Raw genomic sequence first — 6,662 nt, 5'->3', positions numbered from 1 at the left:
AAATGGGGATAATAATACCTAATAAAAATGCCACACCAGTATTTACTGAATGCTTACTATGTGCTTGGCATTGCTTTACCTGTGGTAGTTCTCTTCAATTCCTTTGATGTACGTGTGATTGTTATCCATTGTCCAGGTGAGGATACTGAGGCTTACAGAATTAGATGACATGTCCATGGGGAGAAAGCAATAGAGCTGAAATTTGAATCCAAGTCTGCCTAAGCCTATCACTGGTTCAGTCTTAACCACTGCTTTAAATGTTGCACTTAATAAACTACATAGTTTGCTACATAAATGAACAGTATTGTCAAGTGCTAAATTGTTCTTGACTACATGTCATTCCTGAATGTCACTCCCCTCCAACCTCCCTCTGTCTCCTACCAAATTTGGGAAATTCTTCCCATCCAAAGTGGTTGAGAATTCCATGGGCTGCTGCTTTCCCCCCTGCTCTTCCAAGTAGCAAAGGGCTGTCAAATCTACTTAAGATGTGAACATGACACTGCTGAGTGGATCCAGAGTGAGGGGACCCAGGGAGAGCATCCCTGAAGCACCATATAACACAGAATTAGCATTACAAAAGTAGCTGTTTAAGACAAATATTTTTCTAGTGAAAAAGTAACACATGTCTACTTAGAAATGGAAAATTTAGAAAATACTTAATAACCAAAAAATTAAAATCATCCATATTAGTACAATCTAGGAATACCCAATCAGCATTTTGCTAAATATATTTCTCAAATAAAGTGAGATCATGCATATTGTTTGAGCTGACATGATTATTCCCATTTGGGGCAGGCATGGGATGCCATGGGAGAATAGAGGAGGGACATGCAGCCACAGTAAAGTACCTGTGGGCAAGGCTAAACACATTTTGTTCCAGGTCTATTCTATGCAACGTTTCCTACCAAAGTTAATTTTCACATCCAGTTTTTTTTTCTCTTCTGCCTACCATCTTCCCCACCTCGTAACCATTTTTCTCCTTCCTTCAGTCCATAATTGTAATTATTTTCTCTTTTTAAAATCAAAGGAATATAGTTTATTAAGAGATAAATCAACAAACTTCCCTCCCTAAGGACCAGTCAACAAAGCAGAGTAGTCGTTAGCTAGTTAGACAATTCATGTGGTCCAAATGGCAGCCAGTTGACTCAGCTTGTTAAATCTTAGAACTAGGTCCTTCTCTTGCATATCTGTTAGATTTACAAAAAGGAAATGACTTTAGCCCTGAAGAATTGTGTGTTTTCGGCCGTAGGGAGACTTAACAAGAGAATGGGAATAACCCATTGCAATGGACCATCACTACTAGAGAATAACGCTCAGTATATATTCCTAATAATGGGCTTGGAGAATGATAGTGTAAGGCAACATGAGGAAGCATACCTCAGTTGGCTTCCAGCCAGCGTCAGTCTTACACATCTTTTTGGCATCCGAATGATCCAATTAAACTCTTTACAGAGATTAAATGAAGCTGATAATTGCCAATTTACCACTTCCTAGCAGTGCTCTCCAGTACTCAATGCAAGATCTAAGTAAGGACTTCCTCTGTGGTGAGAAGAAATAGTGTATAAATTAAATGGTTTTCTTGTCATTAGGGAATTCAAGCAAGGCAACCTTCTCCTAGTCTTGATGGAGCATTGCTTCAGAAGGAAACTTTTGTCAGATGCAGTGTTGATAGCAATTGGTGAACCTAGGCTTGATTTTCCTATTACTGTCTGAGTAAAGATTTCTAAGTTTCTAGGGGTTGAGAGGGAGTAGAACTGATGATAATTCATGAGTAGAACAGAGGCATTTGTGAATATAGAATATTGATATGAAGAATGAAGATATTCCCAAGAACAAAAACGAGGGAACTAACAATTTCCTTCTGGATAGGGTTGCCAGATATAGCAAATAAAAACATAGGACCCATGAAATATTGGGACATATTTAAACTAAAACAATCATTTTGTTTGCCGTTTATCTGGAATTTAACTTTAACTGAGTGTCTTGTATTTTATCTGATGGCTTTGTGGGGGTCCAGGCTTCCATAGTGATTTCACGTAGCTGCCTATTTGACCAGAACAGAGGTTAAAAGTCATCAGACCTCCCCAGGGGAGGAAAAAATGTATCATAAACAAAGCATTGAAACTCCCCTCCCCTGATCACTGTTGATAACAATTTCCACACCCTTGTGTCACAAGAACCTGCTGAATCTCTGCTCTCACACTTTCCTTGTCCTAACCCTTATAAACCACTCCTTGGCATCCCCTGCTCTTGCAGAGCATTAACTTCCATCTTTCCCAGCCTGCCGCCACCACAGAACAAAAACTCCTGGAAGTAAGTCCTATTAAACTCATGTCTGACTCCGTGCCTGATGTGTTCTTGGTCTTAGGGCTAAGCTGGGTTGGAACATGACTCTATTTCTAGGTGATGAACAAGATCAACAAACTAGCAGGGACATGAAATACTTTGCAATCCTCTGGGGTCTTCAAATCTATTTATGCAAATCCTGTTCTCCATTTCTTCAGCTGTTCTTCATAAATCATCATTTATCCTCAACTGTGTAATTTATCTTTTTCTCTAGATTTCTCTGACTCCTGGGAGTCTACATTCTAGAGAAGGGCTTTATTGAAAAAAGAAAGAAAGAAAGAAAGAAACACCATCACTCAAATTACTATCACTCTGGTCAAGAATGATTCTGGAAAGGTAGGATTAAGAGGAAAAGGGGGTGGCAGAGTGGGGAGGTTGAGAGAGAGTTCTGGATTGGGATCCTGGCTTACCTCAAATCTTGCCATGACCCAGTGGAAGGGCAGGCAGACAAAATGGCCCTTCATCCTTGAATATTCAAACCAATTCTGCAGGTACTTGAAAACTGCAGGGGCTTCCTGGTTCTATTATCTCTTTCTGGAAGTCTCTTTCTTGGTCAAGAATTCATTCAAATAGGATGACAAGGCTCTTGCTAAGATAAAACCTGTGCTGCCCCAAACTTGCTATATGGCGGGACATCATGCCTCAGTACTACAAGTAGTACAGCTCCTGGTTGTGTGCAGTGGTGGTGGACTCTTCCCTGACCTCTGAGTACCACCACTACCATCCCTTATTTGAATGCTACATTGTCATCTAACCTATACATGGTGGTAGTATTTAGAAGATTTGAGTTCTAGAACTTTTTATCTTTATGCCTGGCATAGTGCTTGGACATAGTTGCTCAATGAATGTTTATTGAATAAATAAGTGAATTTAAAAATCCATTCATCAGAGGCTGAAATCCAATAGTAAATTATTAAGATATGGATTGAAAATTAAATTGATAATTTTGTTCGTTTTGCCTTGCCAGAATTTTGGCATCATAGAAACCCAGTTGTAGATGTGGACAGGTTTTGTTCAACAGCTGCCTTTCTGTTGGTGTGCTTTTCAGGGGGAGTGGAGGTGGCCGATGGGGGCAGGGGTAGAAGTGGTGAGAGAATTCATTTGTCTTGGCATGATACATTAAAAGCATGCTTAGCTTCTGGAAACTACCCCACAGAAAAACGTTTTTTGACTTGGAACCTCATACCCAGAGGCCAGAGGTTTCCCAGGAGAGGTTTTCCACAAGGTTGGAGTCTAATAGAGGGTGCACATCTGACCTGCACCAGAAAACAAAGGTCACCCAAGAAGGAAAGTAATTATGTTTTCTCTGCATGCTGTATCCTGGATGTGAGACTTACCATGGAAAGCCTGTTTCCTTTGAACTAATTTTACTATATTTTTCTTTATTTTTAAAAATTTTCAAAATGAATTTTACTGTCATGCGTTAAATCATTCAAAGAGGTAAAATAAAAATTAATATGTTTTCCTTTACTTCCCTCCAGGGCCCATTTTTATGAGGTCCCAATATTCACAGTTTATTAGATATCCTTTCCCATTTTTCTCTGTGCTCATGCAAATATGGTTGTGTGTTTGTGTGTGTGTGTGTGTGTAAAACAAACATGCATTGAATTTTTGGAGGGTGTCGTATACATTTTTCAAAAAGTAAAACTATTAGCTACATCTTACTCTATAACCTCTTTTCTCACATGACCTCATGAATAGCCCTCTCATTGATAAAAGATCAATCTCATTCTACTTAGTATCTGCTTAATTTTCAATTATGTGGTTGTAGCAAACTGAGCTGCAATTAGCATTTTAAAAAAATAAAACATATAGCCCCATGTATATGGGGATTTTACCTCCATAGGAAAGAGCTCAAAGAGTGAGAATGCTGGGTCAAAAGACATGTGTACTTAAAATTTTAATATGTATTACACAATTACTCCAAAAATTTGTAGCAATATATGGGGAAGTGCATTTCCTTGTACCCTCATCAATATGATTGATTTTAATTTTTGTTAATTTGTTGGATGGAAACTGGTGTTCCGTCTTAGTTTCCACATCTCTGTCTATGAGGTTGTGCATCTTTTTGTCAAACTATTGGCTTTCTGGAAATTCCTTCCTCTGAATTGTCTACTCACATTTTTTACCTGCCTTTCTATTGGCTTATCTTTTTCCTATCAAGTTTTAGGTGTTCCTTGTATATTAGGAATTTATAGCTTTGCTGTTGTGCTGAAATTATTTTTTTTCTTAATATGTTATTTTTTTTGACTTATTTATGGTATTCTTTGCCATATGACAATGTAAATTTTTATGTAGTAAAGTTTATGACTTTATTTTAATTTTCTAATATTTATTATAAAAAGAAATACCTCTTCATGGTAAAAATTCAGAAGGTACAGAATAAAAAGTATAAGTCCTCCTTTCCATTTTTGGATTTCTTGGTCCAATTCCCCAAGGGTAACCATTATTATTAGTTTCTTGTTTACCACTCTGGTATGTAAGTATATCTCTATATTCTATCTATCTCCCTATCTATCTCCCTTTCTCCCTATCTATCTATCTATCTACCTATCTATCTATAATCTTTATCTATCTACCATCTGTCTGCCTATCTTCATCATCATCATCATCATCATCTATATCTATCATCTGTCTATCTTTCCATTAACTAAAATTGCTAACATTTTACTGAGCACATATGACCTTCTGGACACTGTTATCAGTACTACAGATATAGTCAATGCACTGGACAAAGTTTCTGCCTCATGGAGCTTACATTCCAAAGGTGGCAACAAATAATGAACAAATAAACAAACAGATAAATAAAGTAATTTAAGATAATGATAAATTCTATGAAGAAAATAAAGTGGTGTTAGGAGACAGAAAGTAATGGGGAGGAGGACATTATTTTAGACAGGGTAGTTGGGGGAGGAGTCTCTAAAGAGGTGAAATTTTATCTAGGACCTAAAAGATATGAATATTGTACAAGTATTTTTTGTTTTGTTGCTGTGTGGCATTTTCACATAATAAAATGGGATATATTTACATATCAATGCATATAGATTTGCCTGCGTGGAAAAGTTTCAAGTTTCTGTTAATTTAAAAATGGTCAACTTTAGATTTTACATGGAAAGACAGTGTGCAAGCCATGTCTATCTTTCTGTCTCTTGCAATCATAGTAAACACACAGAATCCATTCACTTCATCATTTGGAGGACAATTACACATGTTGCTGATTCTCTTCATTAACCAAATGGGAATGAGGAGATTGTCTGGAGAAGAGGCCTTATCAACGAAGGGAGAAAGTAAATTTCCTTTAAGTCACCTTAACTACAGAAGTAAATGTTAAGGGTACTAGCTAACGTGAGGTTGTATCTGTCTACGGTTCCTATTTTTCCATTTTATTTCTAGCCCCCATGAGCCTGCATGTATAAAGACTATTTCAAGACTGAAAGCAGGCAGTATGAAATGTCTTCTTTTCCCTCAGGTACCATTTTGAAAATGCAGAAGCTCCTGTGGTGATGAAGGGGGCAGTTTGCTAAATGAGCATCTCTTTGTTGTGGCTTAAAGATCTAAGAATGGTTTCTGGGAAACCAGGCAATGTGGAAGTGAAAGAGATTCTGTGCCCCACTTGCTTAGCCACCACTGAGCTGCCAAACACAAACAAAGCCTATTGCCTATTTAAAGGAGAAAGGAGAAGTGTAAGACTGAAATCAGGTTCAGCAGTTATCTGTGGATTCCTGTTGTCCATTCCACTCCTAATCCACTCTTCAGTGGATTACTGAGAACTGGTTTGCTGACCTCAACAAACCCATGATTCATGATCTGAGTCATAATCTGAGTCATGGAGTCATGGCTTGTTCCCAAACTGCCTTTTCCCTTCCCTTTGGGCAGTCAGCGCCCCCAGGGGTCAACCTACACAAAGGTTCCTGGGAGGAGAGGTGGCCATGCTATCACAAAAATCTGTTGCTCTGGTGAATTCAGATGGACTCACAGATATTTTCAAGCAGCTGAGGTTCTAATGTACTTTCTTGATTACCATAGTCAAGTGAGCAGAATGACTAACCATTTGTGGCTTTTGGGGCAATGCTTCGCATGCCTGTACAACTACCCCTTTGGATAAGGTAGAAGTTCAAATTGTAAGAAATTCTGAATTAGTTGAAGGGGGAGTTGAAATCATCTTGATGATTAATCCCTGGAAAGTCCTCACTGGTTTCACTTTGTTCTTTAGTCTTGGCGCAGGGTTAACCAGTCAGGAAAGCACATTAATGGAGTAGCTACTGAAAGCAGGTTCCTGCAGTAGATTCTGAGCTGCGGTGGTTAAGGACACATGT

At 38.2% G+C, this 6,662-nt stretch overlaps 1 long non-coding RNA gene across 1 annotated transcript in view; it reads left to right on the top strand.

Annotated features, from left to right (window-relative positions):
• Positions 1-2,589: 2,589 nt before the first annotated feature.
• Positions 2,590-6,662, top strand: part of LOC119524761 — a 31,854-nt gene continuing 27,781 nt past the window's right edge. Inside the window, exon 1 of the long non-coding RNA XR_005214878.1 lies at positions 2,590-2,682. This is a non-coding gene — a long non-coding RNA (uncharacterized LOC119524761). The remainder of the gene's footprint in view (positions 2,683-6,662) is intronic.

Source organism: Choloepus didactylus, chromosome 2 (genome assembly GCF_015220235.1).
Source record: "Choloepus didactylus isolate mChoDid1 chromosome 2, mChoDid1.pri, whole genome shotgun sequence".
NCBI lineage: Eukaryota > Metazoa > Chordata > Mammalia > Pilosa > Megalonychidae > Choloepus > Choloepus didactylus.
The sequence above is the reverse complement of the archived record's forward strand: the minus strand, read 5'-3'. Positions and strand labels throughout refer to the sequence as shown.